General features: G+C 41.2%; 2 long non-coding RNA genes across 2 annotated transcripts in view; both read right to left on the minus strand.

Moving 5' to 3' along the window:
- LOC102115920 (uncharacterized) overlaps positions 1 to 20,393 on the minus strand; it is a 175,533-nt gene that overhangs the window by 93,049 nt on the left and 62,091 nt on the right. The gene's annotated exons all lie outside the window — the stretch shown is intronic.
- Positions 17,187 to 20,393, minus strand: part of LOC135971306 (uncharacterized) — a 52,726-nt gene continuing 49,519 nt past the window's right edge. The window contains exon 4 of the long non-coding RNA XR_010587397.2: positions 17,187 to 18,375. This is a non-coding gene — a long non-coding RNA (uncharacterized lncRNA). The remainder of the gene's footprint in view (positions 18,376 to 20,393) is intronic.

A 20,393-nucleotide genomic window follows, 5' to 3' on the forward strand; every position in this document is an offset into this window, starting at 1 on the left:
ATAGAATAAGGTATTGAAAAGTTCATAGAATCCTGTTCTTGGAGATGGATAAAGAGACTTTAGTATTCCTTCTACAAGTTTAACTTTTTTTAATTTGCAAGTAAAAATTGCTTACACATTTATGGTATATAATATGATGTTTTGACATACTTTATGGAATGGCTAAATCAAGCTATTTAACATATGGTAACATATGACAATCAACCCTTTATATTAATTCCCCTGCTGCTGTCTATACTCACAATGACAATAAAGCGTATTTCTTGAGGTTATTCTGAGGTTTAAATAAGATTGTCCATCACTAGTTGGCAGCCACCACAGTAATAACTGTGTTCAGTGGTAATCATCAATGGATGCTAAAACTAGTGGGTAACACTTGGATGAGAAATAGGGTATTACATAGTCTTAAAAAATGTCCCTACAAGAAAGGTACCCACAAAATGTTACTGGGTAGTTAATCTAGTGAGCAAAATGAGACTGGAGTGGAGAGAGTAGAACAGGAGACACGTATTACTTGGGTCTCAAAAAAAAATGGAGTTAAGATTTAGAAGAAGAAAGAGGAAAACGAAAAGAAATGCTCCATTACAGTGCAGGAGGAAAGAAATATGTTTTCTCATCTATCACTAGATTCGTGGCTAAGCCTCCTATAGCAAAAGAGATTAACAAGAAAAAAGCATAGAAATCAATTTAATGTAAGTTTTCCGTGACATGGGGGCCTTCATAAGGAAATGAAGACCTGAAGAAATGGGTAAACCCATGTGTTTTTTATGCTTGGTTTGATGAAGTGGACAGTTGTAGAGAAGTACAATTGGACAAAGGGTATGATCTAATGGTAACAAACTGGGGAAAACTTAGCAAGACCTAGGGGTTAGATTCTTCTGTGTCCCTGTGTCTTTAAAAATAAGGGGGCTCCCTTCCTCTGGATATAGGGAGGCTGCCTCTCACATGACGGTCTTATGACTTGTTTCAGGGAAAGGTCAGAGAATCCTTACCAGGTTTATGATTTGTCTCAGAAGAGAAGGGAAGGGGAAGGTGAGAGTGACCCTCTGGCTTCTGCTGTTTTGTCAAATGCCAAAATGCCATATTTTGGTGTAGTATGTCCCGAACCCCATCACCAGCAAAAGAAAGGGAGCCAAGGATTAGGGTCTCCTCCACAATCACATAAACAAAGTACCACCCGAGCTACACATGAACTCATACTTTCACTTAGGCTCAAATCTCATATGCAAGGACGGAGAATGCCTTCAGGTAGAGGAGACAAAATATGAAGCAACAGAAAGTGCACAGAGTTTGAAGTAGAAGTCCTGTTTTCAAATCCCAGCCCCACCTCTTGCCAGAATCACACCTTTGGAAAGAAAAGGACATTGATAAATAAATCAATACAATTCCAAAACCTAACTATTATACATACATACCACTCTCGGTCAATAAATAAATTTTGAAAGGATACATACAATCACTTTAGAGAACAGTTTGGCAATATCTAGAGAAGTTTGAAATACACATCCTATGACTAAGCGATTTTCTTCCTAGGTAAATACCTTAGAGAAATTCACACACTTACATCAGGAGGCACATATAAGACTGTTCATTACAGTATTGTTTATGGTAGCAAAAACTGAAAGCAACATAATCATCCATCAGAAAGAAAATTAATGTATAGATTATGATATATTCATATAATTAAATACCATATAACTATGCAAACGAATGCAGTAAAAAAGGCTGTATATACCTATGAAATGGGAGAATTCTCTGACCCCTTCACAGGACTTACGATAAAGGTGGCTCATTTACTCTGCCACCACATTCAATTCCGTATTGAAGGGAGCACACAACTGGACAAGTGCGAGAACCAGAGTGAACCAACGCTGGAACCGGCCGCTTCTCTGGTGGGAGCAGGCTCTATGTGGGCCCCGTGGCAACCTCCAGGCATGTTATGATGCTCTTTTAGGAGGGGGTGTCTGCAACCCCCAGAGCCCCAGAGGGCATGTGTTACAATCAGTGCTCTTTTAGCATTTGCTGTCTGCAGATGGCTAAGTGTTAAGCAGCTCAGTGGAGTTCAGGGTGACGGCCTTTTACACCCTGCCCTCTTGGTACCTGAGTTCTTGTCCAGCATCCAGGAAAAACCAGATCACATGAATGAATTGAACTGTTGTGAATGTGGAGGACTTTATTGATGGTGGAATTGGCTCTCAGTGGAAAGGGAAGCTGAAAAGGGGGTGGAGTAGGAAGATAATCTTTTCCTAGAGTCTAGCCCTCCCTGGCCAAACTCCCCTCCAACCATAGTCTCTGACATCCAGCTGCTGCTTCTCCTCTCAACATTCAGACCCTTCTCTCCTCTGTGTGAGTCTCCTGAGTCTGGGGTCTGGGGCTCTTAAGGGCACAGGATAGGGGGCGGGGCAGGGTAGGCCAAAAGGCAACATTCAGGTGGAAAAACAGGGATAGTTCTTACTTTGGGCCACAGTTCCAGGCTTGAGAGTGGGGCCCTCGCTGGCAAATCACCCTCCTGCCTCTATCATGGTGTCATCTACATGAATGACTCTTATAATGCTGAATGAAAAATCATGATTTTCCATGCCACATGCAGTATGATTAGAATATGTACAATATGTATAATATATAATATGATTCCATAAATATATTATTTTAAAACATTACAGTTATGCACCACAAAGACATTTTGGTCAGTGACAGAACACATATACAATGGTGGTCCCATAAGATTAAAATACAGATAAAAATTTCCTATCACCTAGTGACTTCTTCATCATCTTGACCCTATGTAGTCCTAGGCTAATGTGTATGTCTGTGTCTAACTTTTTAACAACAAAAAAAAACGCTTAAAAAGTTAAAATAAAACATTTTTAAATAGAAAAAAAAGCTGGCCTAGCATGGTGGCTCACGCCTGTAATCCCAGCACTTTGGGAGGCTGAGGCGGGTGGATCACGAGGTCAGGAGATTGAGACCATCCGGGCTAACATGGTGAAACCCAGTCTCTACTAAAAATACAATAACTTAGCCAGGCGTGGTGGCACACACCTGTAGTCCCAGCTACTCGGAAGGCTGAGTCAGAAGAATCTCTTGAACCCAGGAGGCAAAGGTTGCAGTCAGCCAAGGTCATGCCACTGCACTCCAGCCTGGGCAACTGAGCGAGACTCTGTCTCAAAAAAAAAAAAAAAAGAAAAAGAAAAAAACTGATGGAATAAAGGTATAAAGAAAATATTTTCATACAGTTATACAATGTGTGCTTTAAGGTAAGTGCTATTCTAAGAATCAAAAGTTAAAAATTGTTTATAAAGTAAAAATATTGCAGAGCTAAGTTAAATTTATTACTGAAGAAATATTTTTATAAATTTAGTGTAGCCTAAGTGTACAGTGTTTACTGTAGTAGTGTACAATAATGTCCTAGGCTTTTACACTCACTCACCACTCACTCACTGACTCACCTAGAGCAACCTCCAGTCCTGCAAGCTCCTTTGATGGTAAGTGCCATATACAAGTGTTTCATTATTTTTCATACCATATTTTTACTGTACATTTTCTATGTTTAGATACACACACATTTACCATTTTGTTACAATTGTAGTATTCAGTACAGTAACATGCTGCACAGTTGTATAACCTAGGACCGATAGGCTCTACCATGTAGTCTAGGTGTGAAGTAGGCTATACCATCCAGGTTTGTGTAAGTACACTCTATGACGTTTACACAACGATAAAATCACCTAACGATACATTTCTCAGAGCGTACTCCCATTGTTAAGCAACTCATGACCTTCTACATATTGTGTAGGACACATAACTATATCATAAAAGTATCAGGAGTGAGCATCGGAACCAAATTCAGAAGAACAATTACCTCTTGGAGGAAGATGGAATCAGGAAGGGGCTTCAACCGTATTGGCTTTAATTATTAGAGGGTGAGAACACATATGTTTGTGACATTATTCTTCATACTTTTGCCTTAAATATTACTTAATAATTACCTAATTTTCAAACAAAACTATTTATAAAGAAACCAATATATTCATAGAAGATTTCTGCAAGGAATCAAAAAGAAACTAAGGAAAATACTTGCCCCAGAAGAGTGAACTGGGGGTCTGGGGTGGAAGAGAGAATCACCCTTCACTATTACACAGTTTGAATTATACTGTTTGAATTTACACCACGTGAAATGTTATTTTCAAAACAATAACAGTTTTTCTAATAGCTTAGCAAACAGGAGTCACTTGACACTATCCCTACAAGGGCTTTTGTGCTAATCGTGGTCTAGTTCATTGCCTCGTGTATCTAAGCAGTTAATGAGCTCAACTCCCCTTCTCAGGAAATGAGACATTAACTCTATAGAGTGATATGGGCCACAGATGTCATGAACTCAAGGCACATTAGTACCGCATTTCATTCTATGTGTAATATTTTGCCTCCATAAAATCCTATGTATGTGATCTTACAAATCTTCAGAAGAGCAAAAGGAGTAATTTCAGTATACAGTCATATTTCACTTAATGATGGGATATGCTCTGAGAAACACTTTGTTAGGTGATTTTGTCATTGTCTTCTCACACCAACCTGAATAGTGTAGCCTATTACACACCTAGGTTATATGGTGTCATGCCAAGTATCAGGTTCCAACTAAGGTCCAAGGGGAGTCAGGGGAGTAGTGGGCAGCTGGAAAAATACTCAAAGAATCGTAGAGAGTTTTGACATGGCTTTACTCTATCTCTAGGTGCAAGTAAGTCTGGGCACAAGCAAGCCATGGGCACAAGGCGTATGTACAGTATCAGCAGGGTAATTATATCTTTTACAGACAATAGTGACTCCAAGCCAAGCATAAGCTCATGTGAGTCATCACCCAATGCACCTTATGTGGTAAAGTTACATGACATGCCTCATGTGGCATGGTTACATAACATGTGGAGTTGTGCCCCTGCACTCCAGAAAGCCACCTCAGACTACTCCTGACTAAAGCACAGCCATCCCCCTTACACTCCACCCGCTAGGCCAAGGGCATCCTCCAGACAGGGACACATGCCCATAGGGTAGAGTCCTGAATTCATAACCCACAACAATACAGACAGCAACAGCTCCAGGTTATGGCAGGCAACCACTTCATGGTGATGTTACCCCAATGTTGCTTTATACATTAAGCCAGGTTTTTATTTCCCTACCTTAGAAGCCCTGGGGCAGGCAACAACAGGTTACGGTTCATTCCCATACCTGGTCAGAGGAAGTCGTTCTTCCTCCCATAGGTTTTGCCACATGGCTTGACCCCACATAGACCAGTGGCCAACTAGCCACTTTTGTAACTTCTAGGTAGTTAATCACAAGGTTAAGCCTTGATAAACTGCCCAGCTATTGGTGCAGATCATTATAGGTGTCACCTCCTTAGTAATCACCATTCATACTGCTCTAAATTCAGCCCATTGGCTACTTTGCCCACCCCTGGTTTCAAACCATATGGTGTCAGTACTAGGTTGGATGGCAATAGTGGTCCAGGCAGTGGTAGCACCTTGGCTAGACCCATCTGTGTACCACATCCCATTGGGAATGGGAGAACACTTCTTAAATGGTGAAGACTCAGGGTCTAGGGGTGCCTCAGGCCCCATGGCCTTATCTTGCTTTAGGACTACAGGTCCCAAGACCTCTTGCAACTGTTCTGCTAAGGGACTTTGTACTCAGCGTACTCTGCTGCTCTAAGTAGGCGCCCCACTTTGCTAAAGTGGAATGCCTGAGGTGTCCCAGTCTCAGGGGTCATTATCCATGAATACACCCAACCCACGATCGATGACTGTAGCCCATCCCATCATGCTCTCATGAGTATGAAGGGCAGCATATGCAGTTACTAACTGCTTTCTCCATCCAAGAGGTCGTTATCCATGAATGCACCCATCCTGCTATTGGGTAAGTCATCCGCACAACAACTGTAGCCTGTCCTGCCATGTCCTCAGGTGCCTGAAGGACAGCATATGCAGTTACCAACTGCTTCTCTATCAAAGAATATCAGAGATCAGCTCCCTTCCATAGCTGGGACCAAAAGCCCACTGGCATTCTCAAGCACCCCATGCACTATAGGCTCCAACCAAAACTATCTGTGGTCACATGCACATCCAGCTTGGGCTCCCCTGGTCAACTACCTGTAGGGCTTATGCCTGCTAAATAGCCCACTTGGCTGCCAGGAAGGTGGTCTCAGCCACACCATCTTAATTCTAGGTAAGGGGAGCATTGCCACTTCTAAATCTGCAAGAGAATCAGAGGTTAGCATAATGTCATTAACAAGACCATGACATATGGTGGGGTTACGCATATAGCCCTGTGGCAACACTGTGAAAGTCCGTTGTTACCCTCCCATGAAGGCAAACTGTTACTGGCTCTCTGGAAAAGAATGTATTGGCCAAGTCCACTACACAGTGGCACTGTCCCAGTTCTGTCAAGTGGTCCATCAAGTCCATGATAGATGGCACAGCTGCCAAGCCATGTAAAATATCCAGCCCCAGAATGTATTTACACACCCAAAATGTATTTACGCGTATTTGCAAAGATAAAGATTTCACTTTCATTGACCTGCTTTCATACCTGTCTATGCAGCCTTGCCCGGAAACTTATCCAGGTTCCCATAGACAAGGCTACAATCTGCGCTGGTACCTACCAGCGCCAGTGCCTGCTGTACAAATTAAACAGAAAAGCTCTACATCCCCACCTGGCTGCAGCATGTAGCCTTTGAGCTGAAGCACCTGGGTGGGACCAGATCAGGCAGCAATGTCCTTTTCCTCCTTGGGCATTTTCTGGAATTGCTGCTCCTGAGACAGCTGTCTCCACAAAGTTTAGAGTACTTCATTGGGCTGCTTATCAATTTTCTCTCAGTCAACCCCAGCCAAAATCAAATCTATCCACATTTGGGAGCATGTCACTCATTGGGGCCCCTTTTCTCCCATGGACGAGGCCCCCTGCAGGTGGGGCATCTTCCCCTTCTTTACAGCACAGACTCCTTTGTCCTGCCAATGGCTTCCTCAACATCACACCAAGTGGGGATCTCCGGCCAAGACGACAGACCCAGGCCTGCATTCACAGCAGCCTCTAATTCCTTTTCCAAGCTCTGTAGCCAGGCCTCCAGGAGCCCTGCCCGCACCTGAAGGTCCCCGTTCATGGCAGCTTCTAACTTTTTCTGAACTGTGTAGCCAGGCCTCCAGGGACCCACCTGTTCCTGGAGGGCCCCTATCTCTGCTGCATGCCTCAGAGAATGGGCTCATAGCATAGTGAAAAATACCCATCCAGCTCTGCCGGCAAAGGCTTGCTCCTTCTCAGTGCTCTGTGCTTCTAGCTACTTCAGTGCCTTCTCTGTGCTCATGGAGCACCCACCTACCACTGCCCAGGTTTCCACTGGAGCCCATCTGAGCAGCACAGCTCGGGATCCTGTTTGTGATGCCAACTGTTAGGTTGTAACTAAGGTCAAGGGGAGTCAGTGGCGTGGTGGTAGCTGGAAAAACACTCGAGGAATCATAAAGAGTTTCAACATGGCTTTACTCTATCTCTGGACGTGAGCAAGCCTGGTCACAAGCCTGGGCACAAGCCACGGGTGCAAGCTGTGTGTACAACGTCAGCAGGGTAATTATGGTGTGGATACATATTACGTGGAGTTGTGCACTTGCACTCCAAACCTACTGAGTCACGCTGTGCTGGAAAGCTGCCTCAGCCTACTCCTGACTAAAGTGTAGCTATCTCCCTTACATATGATATAGTCTGTTGCTCCAACCACCATTGTATATGTGGCCCATCGTTGACTGAAATGTCATTATGCAAAGCATGAGTATTATTTTGGGATAGTGACCATTAATATTTTTGACCATACAATGTAGCCTACTGCCATTTCAAATTTAGTGCAATTTAATTCAAAAAATGGTTATTGAGTTCCTACAGTATTAGAGACTAAGGTAGAAACATGAATAAGACATAAGCCCTGATCTCTAGAACAGAAACTTGTATTCTAATGAAGTACAATTGGCCATACTTTATCTTCAAAACTAATAATCTGAACTTGTTTTGAAAGCAGATTCATCACCATTGCCTACATTTATCTTTCTTCAACCTATCAATGAATAGCAAGTGTCTTCTAATATTACCTCCTTGTTTTCAAGGTGTGAGAAAATGTTCATACTATGTGAGCAACTCACAAAGACTGAGCAGATGTGCACATTGATTAGCATTGCAATCAAATCTTACAACCAAGTTGATCTGCCACACATTTGATGATATGCATAATTGTTATCATGCCGCCTGGTAATTAAGGATAATTGGTAAATAATTCATGTAAATTACTGTAATTGTTTCAGCTCTGCAGTTAAGTCAAGCATTTCTAGGGTCAGCTGAGTGGAGTAAGAAGCAGTAAGTTGGCCCAGATGAAAACCCCCTGGATCAGCTAACACAGAGGAACCCATCCATGCCTTTACTTGCCCCACAAAGGCCTCCCACTATCTTGTTTCCCAGAAGCCCCAAACTGATGGCTGCACCCACCCCACTTCCCACCACAGCTTCCCAACTCTGACACTTCCAAAGTTTACAGTTGAACTTGGTTGCCTTTAGTAATGAAGTTTTCTCCTATTTATGAAGGAAAAAAGTCAACAAGATTAACTCAGACCTCAGGCTTTGAACTAGAAGCTTGGACAGAAGGCAAAGGAGAGGATTAACTCCTTTCTCCGGCATTTTGAGGACCAAACATGGGTTTTCTAAGGGCTATGGCTGCAGCTTCCTTTTACCACTCTCTTTTTTCTTCAAATTTTAAGTTCCAGGGTACATGTACAGGATGTGCAGGTTTGTTACACAGGTAAATGCGTGCCATGGTGGTTTCCTGCACAAATCAACCCATCACACCTAGGTATAAAGCCCAGCATCCATTAGCTATTCTTCCTGATGCTCTCCCCACCCCGTGACAGGCCACAGTATATGTTGTTTCCCCAACCCCATGTGTCCAAGTGTTCTCATTGTTCAGCTCCCACTTAGGAGAATATGCAGTGTTTGATTTTCTGTTCCCACATTAGTTTGCTGAGGATAACAGCTTCCAGCTCCTTTCGTGTTCCTGCAAAGGACATGATCTTATTCCTTTTTATGGCTGCTTAGTATTCCATGGTACCACTTCCTTCTTAAGGACAGGCCCTCAATAGGGAAAACTGTCAAAGAACAGGACAAAAAAAAAAAAAAAAAGGCTTCTGCCTAAAGTTTCTCCTCTGAAATTCTCCAATTTGGGAAGCATGCAGACTAGTACTCTGGAAGTATAAAGGGGGCCCTCAGTCATTTGCACCTCACACCTCTGGGTGCTTTTGTTTACTCGGCTTGGTTTCCCTACCCAGCTAGGAGTAGAACAGTAGTGGGAACTCTGACGGGTTTCTTGTTTATGAATCATAAGTGGGAAATCATCCTGAAGGAAAGGAATGTGGCAGAGAATAGGACCTAGGTGAGAGCAAAGTGGTGACTGGGTGCCTTAGCAGCAGAGAAGCAAAGAGACTAAAAAGTAAAAGAGAAACTGAAACACACACACTCCTTGAAAAGAATATACATATTGCTACACACAAGCAGTAACAGAGTATGACTTCTGTCTTAATTGCATAGACTGAGCTTGTCTGCCTGCTCAGCTCACCATACAACAGAAAGCCATAAGTGTGTCCTGTTTGCTGAAAAAGAAAGGCCCTCAGCAGGCCTGGGCCCCAGCAGCACTGAGGTGAGTGCAGGTCTTTCAGGTCTGTCCCAGTGCTCATCTGCTAACCCTTGTTATTATCCCACACTGGGAAAGTCTCTGTATGGTTAATCCATCTATGTATATGGACAGGGTTCTAGGAATATACTTCAAGTGCCTATTGCCTCTGGGCTCACGTCATTGATTATGCCAAGGAACATGCCTGTGTTTTTGATGCCTAACGGAAGAACTGCAGTGATCTAGAAGCCCATGGAAAGCCCTAAGGAAAGAATAACCTTTCCAGGAATGTTGGAAAGCACAATCCAAGAATGCTGGAAAGGCAGTGAGATTGAGGGCAAAAGAGGATTCAGATGAGTTGAGCTTATAGGACAGAAACAAGCATTGTCCCTCCATGAGAAGACACCAGAACCTGGTCTTATGGTCTCCTAGGCATGGACAGTAATGTGTTCACACAGAGCTACCAAAGATTTCCTAAAGAGCATTCACAAGAACACTAGTTCTATGGGATGTTAGTAGGTTCAGTGATCAAATAAATTTGGGAGCCTCTGGTTTAAACCAATTTAAACTGTTTTTCTTATTACAGGATGATATACTTTGGATTTGTGTCCCCACCAAATTTCATGCCAATTTGTAATTCCTAATGTTGGAGGTGGGGCCTAATAGGAGGTGACTGGATCATGGGGGCAGATTTCTCATAAATGGTTTAGCACCATCCTCTTGGTATCATCCTTGTGATCATGAATTCTTGAGAGATCTGGTTGTTTATAAGTGGGTGACACCTCCCCCTTCTCTCTCTTGCTCCTGCTCCTACCATGTGAGATTGCTCACTTCCTCTTTGCCTTCTGCCGTGATTGGAAACTTCCTGAGGCCTCCCCAGAAGCAAAAGCTGCTATGCTTTCTGTACAGCCCGCAGAACCGTGAGCCCATTAATCCTCTTTTCTTTATAAATTACCAAGTCTCAGGTATTTCTTTATAGCAATGTGAGAATGGACTAACACACAGGACTTCTCAGTGCCTTTCCTCTGTCAATATACGTACACTGTGGAAATCCAAGAGAGGAATAGAATAGGCACTGTTTCACAAACTCATGTGATAAGATAATTTTGTCAGATATTAGTGCATATTTTCTCCCTATGCTTTTCATTTTCCCTTTCAACATTAGAGAAAAAGGAAGACTCTACTCTGTCTTGCCTCAGGGAGAGGGTTAGCAGGGCTTCTCGATTCTTATTCCCAAATCAAATAAGTTTGGAAGAGAGAGAAGGTTAGAGGTTTTAAGAGCAGAGACACATGCTCCCTATTCCCTAGTTTTTCCCAAAGGCAAATCTTTGGGGCTTCTAACCTCATCAGACACCCTGTGCCCCAAGCACAGGACAGAGGCAGCAGCAAGCCCAGCTGGAGGGACTGTGCAGGTTGGTAGAGTGAGCATCTCCACAACAAGCACTGTGGGTAGCATTTCTCCATTCCTTGGCAAGTGGTAAGACCACAGAATCTTGACACAACTCTTTGGAAGGAAAAGTTTGCCCAAGTTTGTCTGAGTTGAAATTTCCCATCAATCTGGAGGGATGGCAGATCAGAGCTAAAAATCAGGTTGATTCATGAAAATAAAAGAATGTGATATTTCCCTGTATAATTAAGTTTGTGCACCGAGAGTCATATCTGCAATGAGCATTGTCCATGGAGCCTTTTTGTTGTTGTTATCTCACTAGTTTTTTGCAGAACATACATAAGAAAAATGCTGAGGTAGATTATCCCATCTGAAAAGAGACAACCACTGATCGATATTCGTGACTCAAGAACTGTTGCCTCTACAGAAAAGCTGTGATCTCTGAGTAAATCAGGAAGAGAATACCCAGAAGACCCAGAGGAAAGCAGGAGGCCCTTCAAGGAAATGTGTTGATGGAAATTGTGATGTTTGAGACCCCACTCTTTGAAGAAATAATTTTGAATGCCTACAGAACAGCCGAATTTTTTAACAAAACTCCTAGGAGACACCAAGTAGATGCATACTGTAAATAAAGGGAACCTTCAAGGTCAAAAGTTGCTCCTCCTAACTACCCACTGAACCAGCTCTGCTCAAGCCCATGAGTACCAGACAAGGAGCAGAGCTCACTCCCTACATGCACCGGGGCCTTTTGGCTGTGGCCTTCCCTCAGTCAAAATACGAAGATTGAATGTTGATGATCTTGAACACAGAATCTCTCTCCATTTGTTTGTCTATTGCAGCATTCTTCACAATAGCCAAGATAGAGAGTTGACCTAAGCGTCCATTCACAGATGAAAGAATAAAGAAAAAGTGGCTTATGTACATAATGAAATACTATTCAGCCTTTGAAAAGCAGGAAATCCTGTCATTTGTGACAACATGGATAAACCTGGAGGACATTATGCTAAGTGAAATAAGCCAAGTAGAGAGAGACAAATACTACATGCTCTCCCTTACATGTATTATAGAATCTAAAAAGGTTAAACTTTCAAAAGCAAGGAGAACAATGGCGGTTGCTAGAGGCTGGCTAATGGTGGATGGGGGAATACAGACATGTTGGCCAAAGGGTACAAAGCTTCAGTTAGACAGGAGGAATATATTTTTGACATCAATTGCACAGCATGGTGACTATTGTTAATAACAATGCATTATATACCTCAAAATTGCTAAGAAAGTAGGTTTCTCATAGCAAAAAATCGTAAGTATTTGAGGTGATAGACACGTTAATTGGATAGATTTAATCACTCCACACTGAATAAACATTACATTATAATCTGTAAATATATACAATTATAATTTATCATTAAGAATTTTTTATTTAACTGTTATGTTCAGGTATACATATGCAGGTTTGTTATATAGGTAAGCTTTTGTTATGGGGTTTTGTTGTACAGATTATTTCATCACCCAGGTATTAAGCCTAGTACCAATTATTTTTTCTGATCCTTTCCCTCTTCCCACCCCACCTCAACAGGCCCCAGTATGTGTGGTTCCCCACCATGTGTCCATGTGTTCTCATCGTTTAGCTCCCACTTGTAAGTGAAAACATGTAGTGTTTGGTTTTCTGTACCTACATTAGTTTGCTAAGGATAATGGCCTCCAGCTCCACCCATGTTCCTGTAAAGGACATCATCTCATTCTTTATGGCTGCACAGTATTCCATGGTGTATATGTACATTTTCTTTATCCAGTCTACCATTCATGGGCATTTAGATTGATTCCATGTCTTTGTGATTGTGAATAGTGATGCAATGAACATATATATGCATGTAATAAACATGCAACAAACATATGCATGCATGCTTTATGATAGAATTATTTATATTCCTTTGGGTATACACCCAGTAATGGGATAGCTGGGTCAAATGGTTATTTCTGTTTTTAAGTCTTTGAGGAATCACCACACTGTCTTCCAGAATGACTGAACTAACTTACATTCTCAACAACAGTGTATAAGCATCCATTTTTCTCTACAACCTCGCCAGCATTTGTTATCTTTTGGCTTTTTAATAACCATTCTGACTGGTGTGAGATGGTATCTCCCTGTGGTTTTGATTTGTATTTCTCTAATGATCAGTGATATTGAGCTCTTTTTCATATGATTGTTGAACAGATGCTTTGCAAAACAAGATATACATGTGCCCATGTCCTTTGCCCACTTTTTGTTTATTTGTTTTTGGTATTGCCAGACTGACCCATTGGTAGACAGTTTGCCCACTTTTTAATGAGGCTGTTTGTTTTTTTCTTGTAGATTTAAGTTCCTTATAAATGCTGGATATTAGACCTTTGTCAGAAGCATATTTTGCAAAAATTTTCTTCCATTCTGTAGTTGTCTATATATAAAAAATACTTTTTTAAAAAATGTTAATGTGATGATCCTAAGGCATTTAGCAGAGTACTTTGTCTATAGTAAACATATCAGGGTGGTAGTGGTGGTAATGGTGGTAGTGGTAATGGTGAAACCACATATAATCAAAAAATAGATGGACGTTCTCTTGTAGCAAACTCCCCAGGGGAGCTAGTTATACTTAAGATGTTTTAAAGCGGGAGTGTCATTATCATTATAAGACGAGAGGGGAGTGATATCAGAGCTGGCAGCCCACCATCCCAACTCAGGCTCTGACTACAGAAGAAAGGGCACATAATGAAATTCCTCTTTTCCAAGAAGCATTTCAGGGTGAAAGACTGTAATTACTAATGACCTTAGATATTATCATTCATTTGTCAGAAATAAATCTTCCCTTGAGGACATAGAAACTACAAATGGATTCAAATAGGGATTCTAATAGGATGAATTCCTACACTTCTAGATGACATATCAAGCCTGCATGAGCTGTGACCACATAAACATTTCTGATCCAATGGCTGTATAACTTTTTAAAATTAACTTTTTGTTCTTTGAAATCCCCCAAGAGTACAATGTCTTGCCTTTTTCCAGATTCATATGACCGTGAGGAAATAGCCCCATTACTAAAGAGTCACTAAGTATTAATATTATTTTTTGATATGCATGTTCCCTATTTTCCACCTTCCCTTACTCCTCCCAATGGTTTTTCTTGCCACAACAAGCCACCATTACCTACTCATTTCCATACAGGGAAGCCATCTGGAATGGAGTGCTAAGGGAAGATATTGCTCTTTCAGAAATGTCCCTCCCACACAAGATATGTGAAATGCAGAACTGATATTTTTAGCTTTTAAATCTCTTTATCAGGAGTCTTTCATTATCTAAGTCATCTGTTCCGAAAAACGTGCAGCCACATCAATAATTTTATGGCTTCCTTTGGAACTCAAAATATGTTTTAAACCCATAAATTTTATTTTGTGAATCTTTCACCTCAAAACTAACAGCCTCAGAGTCATGTATGGATTATTTAAAAAGCAGTTCAACTAGCTTTTCCTTTGCAAAATTTCAGCCACAATACTAGGCTTAATTTAGCCTTGTCTATGCCTTGTTCCCTTGAGCAATGGCTACTTCGTTGAAAATCAAACATGTAAGAAGGTAATGGATGAATACTTAACAAGAGGCAATCGAACATTGTGGTCAAGAGATCAAACCAGGTCTGGCCATATCCCAGCTCTGCTACCTACCAATTCAAAGACCTCAGCGAGTTACTTTATCCCCTGGACTTCACTCTCTTTATCTACAAAATGGGGCTATAAAATAACCCATTTCATACCTAATGTAGGTGATGAGTTGATGGGTGCAGCAAACCACCATGTCACATGTATACCCATGTAACAAAACTGTACATTCTGCACAGGTACCCCAGAACTTAAAGAATAATTTTTAAAAAAAAGAAAGAAGAGAACACATTTCAAAAGATTGCTTCCAGGGTTAAACAAGTGCTAACTAAAGCACTTAGAACAGTGCCTGACACATAGTAACACTCAAATTTTAGAACTGGAAAAAGCTATTTTAAAGTTTATAGAAACCCAAAAAACAGTCCAAATAGCCAAAACAAGTCATGCTCTGGCTTTACTCTTTTTGCTTAAGATTATCTTCTGACTTAGATAATGAGACTTAGACAACCTGACTTCAAACTATATTCTAAGGTTATAGGAACCAAACAGCATGGTACTATACAAAAACAGACACGTAGACCAATGGAACAGAATAGAGAACCTAGAAATAAAGCTGCACACCTACAGTCATCTGATCTTTGACAAAGCTGACAAAAATAAGCAACAGGGAAAGGACTCAGTATTCAATAAATGGTGCTGGGATAGCTGGCAAGCCATATGTAGAAGAATGAAATTGGATCCCTATAATTCACGATATACAAAATTTAACCTAAGATAGATTAAAGATTTAAATGTAAGACCTCAAACTATAAGAATCCTACAAGAAAACCTAAGAAACACCATTCTGGACATCGGCCTTGGGAAAGAATTTATGACTAAGTGCTCAAAAGCAATTGCAACAAAAACAAAAATTGGCAAGTGAGACTTAATTAAGCTGAAGAGTTTCTGCACAGCAAAAGAAACTATCACCCGAGTAAAAAGACAACTTACAGAATGGAAGAAACTATGCATCTGACAAAGGTGTAATATTAGAATCTATAAGAAACATCAAGTAAAAAACAAATAATCTCATTAAAAATGGGCAAAAGGCATGAACAGAAGACATACAAAAGAAGACATACAAGCAGCCAAAAAACATATGAAAAAAAATGTTCCACATCACTAATCATCAGAGACACACAAATTAAAACCACAATGAGATACCATCTCACACCAGTCAGAATGGCTATTATTAAAAAGAAAAAAAACCACAGATGTTGGCAAGGCTGCAGAGAAAAAGGAATGCTTATACACTGTTGGTGGGAACATAAATTAGTTCAGCCACTGTGGAAAGCAGTTTAGAGATTTCTTAAAGAACTTAAAACACAACTACCATTCAACTCAGCAATCCCATTACAGAGTATATGCCCAAAAGAAAACAAATTGTTCTACCAAAAAGACACATGCACATGCATGTTCATCACAGCATTATTCACAATAGCAAAGATATGGAATCAACCTAGCTGCTCATAAACAGCAGACTGGATAAAGAAAATGTGGTACATATACACCATAGAATACTATGCAGCCATTAAAAAGAACAAAATTATGCCCTTTGCAGCAACATGGAGGCAGCTGGAGACCATTATCCTAAGTGAATTAACACATGAACAGAAAACCAAATAGCACATGTTCTCACTTATGAGTGGGAGCTAAACATTAGGTACTTGTGGATACGAAGATGGCAACAATAGACACTGGGGACTACTAGATGAGGGAGGTAGGAATGGGGGAAATGATTGAAAAGCTAACTGTTGAGTACCATGCTCAGCCTGGGTGATGGGATCATTCATACATTCATACCCCAAACCTCAGCACCATGCAATATACCCAGGTAATAAACCTGCATATGTACCCCCGAATCTGAAATAAAAGTTGGAAAAAATTTAAAAAGTTAAAATCCAGGATTATAATACACATTTCTCAAATTCTAACAAGAAATAGAAATATGAACATGTTCTTTTACGTTAGGTTTTTCAAAAAATAAACTGGGGTTAATTGTGGTACTCTAATACTTAATCAACTTGTGAAAATTAAACTGTACCCTTTGTAAATATTTGTTAGTGAATGGAAGGAGAGAATGCACACAATAGTCACATATCAGCCTCTGGCACAGACTGGAAGTTCAATAAATATGGTCTAAGGATATTCCGACGTCAGAGTCTGCCCCCTTGAGATCTTGTCAACTTGGGTAGAACCACCGAGACCTATGAAAACCTGAAGTCCTCACCTGCTTTCTGCAAATTCCCAAGAGCTTTCATCCTCATGATCTCTGTCTCCTGGCAACTTGTGTCATCTCAACAATTGACTTCCACCCACTTCCACTTATAACACACACACAAAACCTAACTTTCTTGAAACACTGGTAAGCTTAGCAGACTTTATCAAAGACTGGGCCAGGAGCAGAGGAAGTCAAGTAGACGCTCTCAGGACATAAAAAACGAAGGTGAGTTCCCCTCACAGCAACACATACAATTTTAATAAATCAGGAATAAATCAAGGAGCACCACATTTCTTAAACTGCCCTTTATCCCACAACCACCACCTTGCCAATTCATTGGCCTCATCGCCCTCCTGCTTTCCTCCTTTTGACTGACTCCTCTTGCCTCTCTCCTCCCTTCTCTTCTCCTCACCCCATTCTTCTTCTTCTTCTAAAAAGAATGGAACTCTCCCAGTACCCACCTACCCCTCAACTCCTCTTGCTAGATTTTCACAACCAAACCCAAGGCACTAAATAGGAAAGGGACATTCCCTTTAACCAGACCCAGCCTCTTTCAAAAACGAATTTTCATTAAAACAATGAAATTTCTGTTCCTATAACATTGTATGTATAAATCCCAATGAGGATGGATTACCACCTTCATTTTACATACAAGAAAATTGAGACTAAAAGAGGTTAAATCCCTTGTCCAAGTCAAAGGGTAGAGTTAGAATTCGAACCCAGGTCTGCATAATTCCACAGACAGCACTCTCAAACACTGCACTACCAAAAAAAATCCCCAAGAGGCCATTTGGCAATATTCAAGTCTGTGGCAACAGTCTGTCCCATAATCTCAGCCAGCTGTCCCTCAGAGAGATGCCAGCACTTTCAAGGGGCTTGGGCAAATAGCATGAATTATTCAGCACAAACTAAGAGTCCCATTACAGAAACAATGCAACAAACATAATCCGCCATCTTCTATGAAGGGTGATTTTCATAATCATTTGAGATGCCATATTCTTTTGATGTTATTTCTTTAGACAAGTTATTTGTGAATACAAGTTCTTACAGTCTCTTCTACTTGGAATTATAGAATGTAATAATTAAGTGCATAATGGAGTATGTGTTCAATGGGAGTTTGATGATTAACCAAATGAATGACAGTATTTCCATCATGTGCAGCAGATGCGGGTAGTAGGGGGTGTAGAGGCCGTGGAGTGGGTAGATATCTATTATTGAAGGGATTTTCATCTCAATTTCACTTCAGCCCAAAGAAGATGAATTCAATCTTCATTACTTAATAATGGTTCCACAGATCCAAACTCGTGTTCATTTTACCACTCTTCTGTAAGGATTCATTTATTCCAAAAGACAAAGTATTTGTTTCGCTTCTGTCTTTTTTCTGAATGAAATTCCTTAGTCACTGAGTTATTTCAGGCCCTAACAGAAAAAAAGAAGGAACATTCAAATGACAGTGAACTGAAGGCTTCAGTAACATTGATCTAAGACCACTGCCTCTGAAAACATCAAGAAAGCAGCATTCCTGCCTTGAAAAATAAGATCTTGGGGTCAACATCAATTCTTACCACACATAAGTACTTTGCTCTGTGTTTAAAAGCAATCAACATAATTCTGGAAACATTTGCAAAGGAAGAAACACTCAGTGGGAAATTTTTAAATTTGGAGAGCCTAAAGTAAATTTTTGCAAAAGTACTTTTTTCTAAGGCCACTGTTCCCTAAAATATCTTCATCAGCCCCTCTACTTTGGTGAATTTCCCATTGTCTTCATCAGACACCCACCCCCTTTGGTAAACTTCCTGAAAATTATAACAACCTTTTAGACAGTTAGTGGCTTAAAAGAATTTTTCCACGATATTCAGTCTGCTTTTATCCCACATGTGCCACAAATCAGCAGCATGACTTTAAATAAGCCATTAAATGGCTGTAGGCCTCAGTCTCCTGGGTAAGATGAGAGATTGGCACTCATGCTCTCTAGAGCTGTCTTAGTCCATGCAGGCTGCCACAACAAAACTGTCAAAAACTAGGTAGCCTATAAACAACAGAAATTTCTTTCTAACAGTTTTAGAGGCTGAGAAGTCCAAGATCAAGGTGCCAATAAATTCTGTGTCTGGCCAGGGCCCATTTCCCTGTTCATAAATGGCATCTTTGTGCTCCATCCACACATTTCTCAGAGGTTAGAAATGTTAGTGGTGGGGATGCCACACCTCCATCTCTTGACTCAGATTACCTCCTAAGTTAGAGAAGTTGGTCCTGCACAGGAGAAAGAGCCGGGGCTGCCATCTGGACCTTGCACATGCACGGGCAGGCCACCTCCACTCAGAAGGACAGTCTCTTCTTAATTCATTTTAAAAAAATTGTGTTCTGGGCTCTTTTAAAAAGAAAAACAACAACTAGATAAAAACATACCTTTACTGCCTATTTGATAAGAGAATAGAACACACGAGTACAAGAAGGACTGTAATTTCTTCTTCATTTCTCTTAAACAATAACAACAAAAGCCAACTTTAAACAAATGGAAGATACCCCTTACAAAGATTCATGAGAGAAATCAACACAGGATTTTAAGGACATTTGTTGAATGGACCTCAGAAGATACTGAGAATTGAATTTAGAGGATATCTCCTTAATTTCAAGGCTTTCTCTGATGCGTGTCAGACCTTCTGAGTACCCGGCCTCCATGTCTCTCCCCTCAGACCTGCCATCTATTAAAGCTATTTTAAGCTTTATTCGTAAACATGAGAGTACTCAGTAGTAGTCCCAACTGCACAGCGAATGGACCCAACCTAACCCAGCATAGGCAGGAGATATGGAGAAAGCAGGAAGCCAAAAGGGAAGGCAGGAGGCAGCTGTCACTCCACCATCCACACTGCTCTGTTTAGGACCAAAGTAAGAGGAGTCTGATTCCCTCCTCCAAAACCATGCTCTCTTTTACAGGGTATCAGGGAAGGCCTCTGGAGGAGGCAGCATTTAAGCTGCAAATAAACTGATAAGGAGTCGGGCCTGGGAAGTAAAGGAACAGAACATTCAGGCAAAAGGAACAGCATGATGTACAAAGCAGCCTAGAATGTTTAGAAGCATAAAGAAGAGCAGTGCAGCTAGAAAGCAGTCTATGGGGTACAGTGGCTCTAGAGGAGCTGGAGAGGTAGGCAGCCGAGACCAGACAAGACCAGACCTCTGGCTTATGTTGGGTTCCCTGAATCAGATGATGGACAAGGATTTGAACACAAGTAGTATATTTTCGAGGAAGTACAGAAAAGGCACAGTAAAGTGAGGCAGGGTGGGATGGAAGGCAACACACGGTGTGCTAGCAAGCAGTTTACCACTGTGGGCAGCTGGGGCTCAATCCCATGGGAGACCGCTGGAGCCTGCACCAAGCACACCTCAGAGTTCTACCACCTGAGCGACAAGACAGTGGGGTTATTTATCCACCAGTTCTC

Source organism: Macaca fascicularis, chromosome 6 (assembly GCF_037993035.2).
Source record: "Macaca fascicularis isolate 582-1 chromosome 6, T2T-MFA8v1.1".
Taxonomy (NCBI): domain Eukaryota; kingdom Metazoa; phylum Chordata; class Mammalia; order Primates; family Cercopithecidae; genus Macaca; species Macaca fascicularis.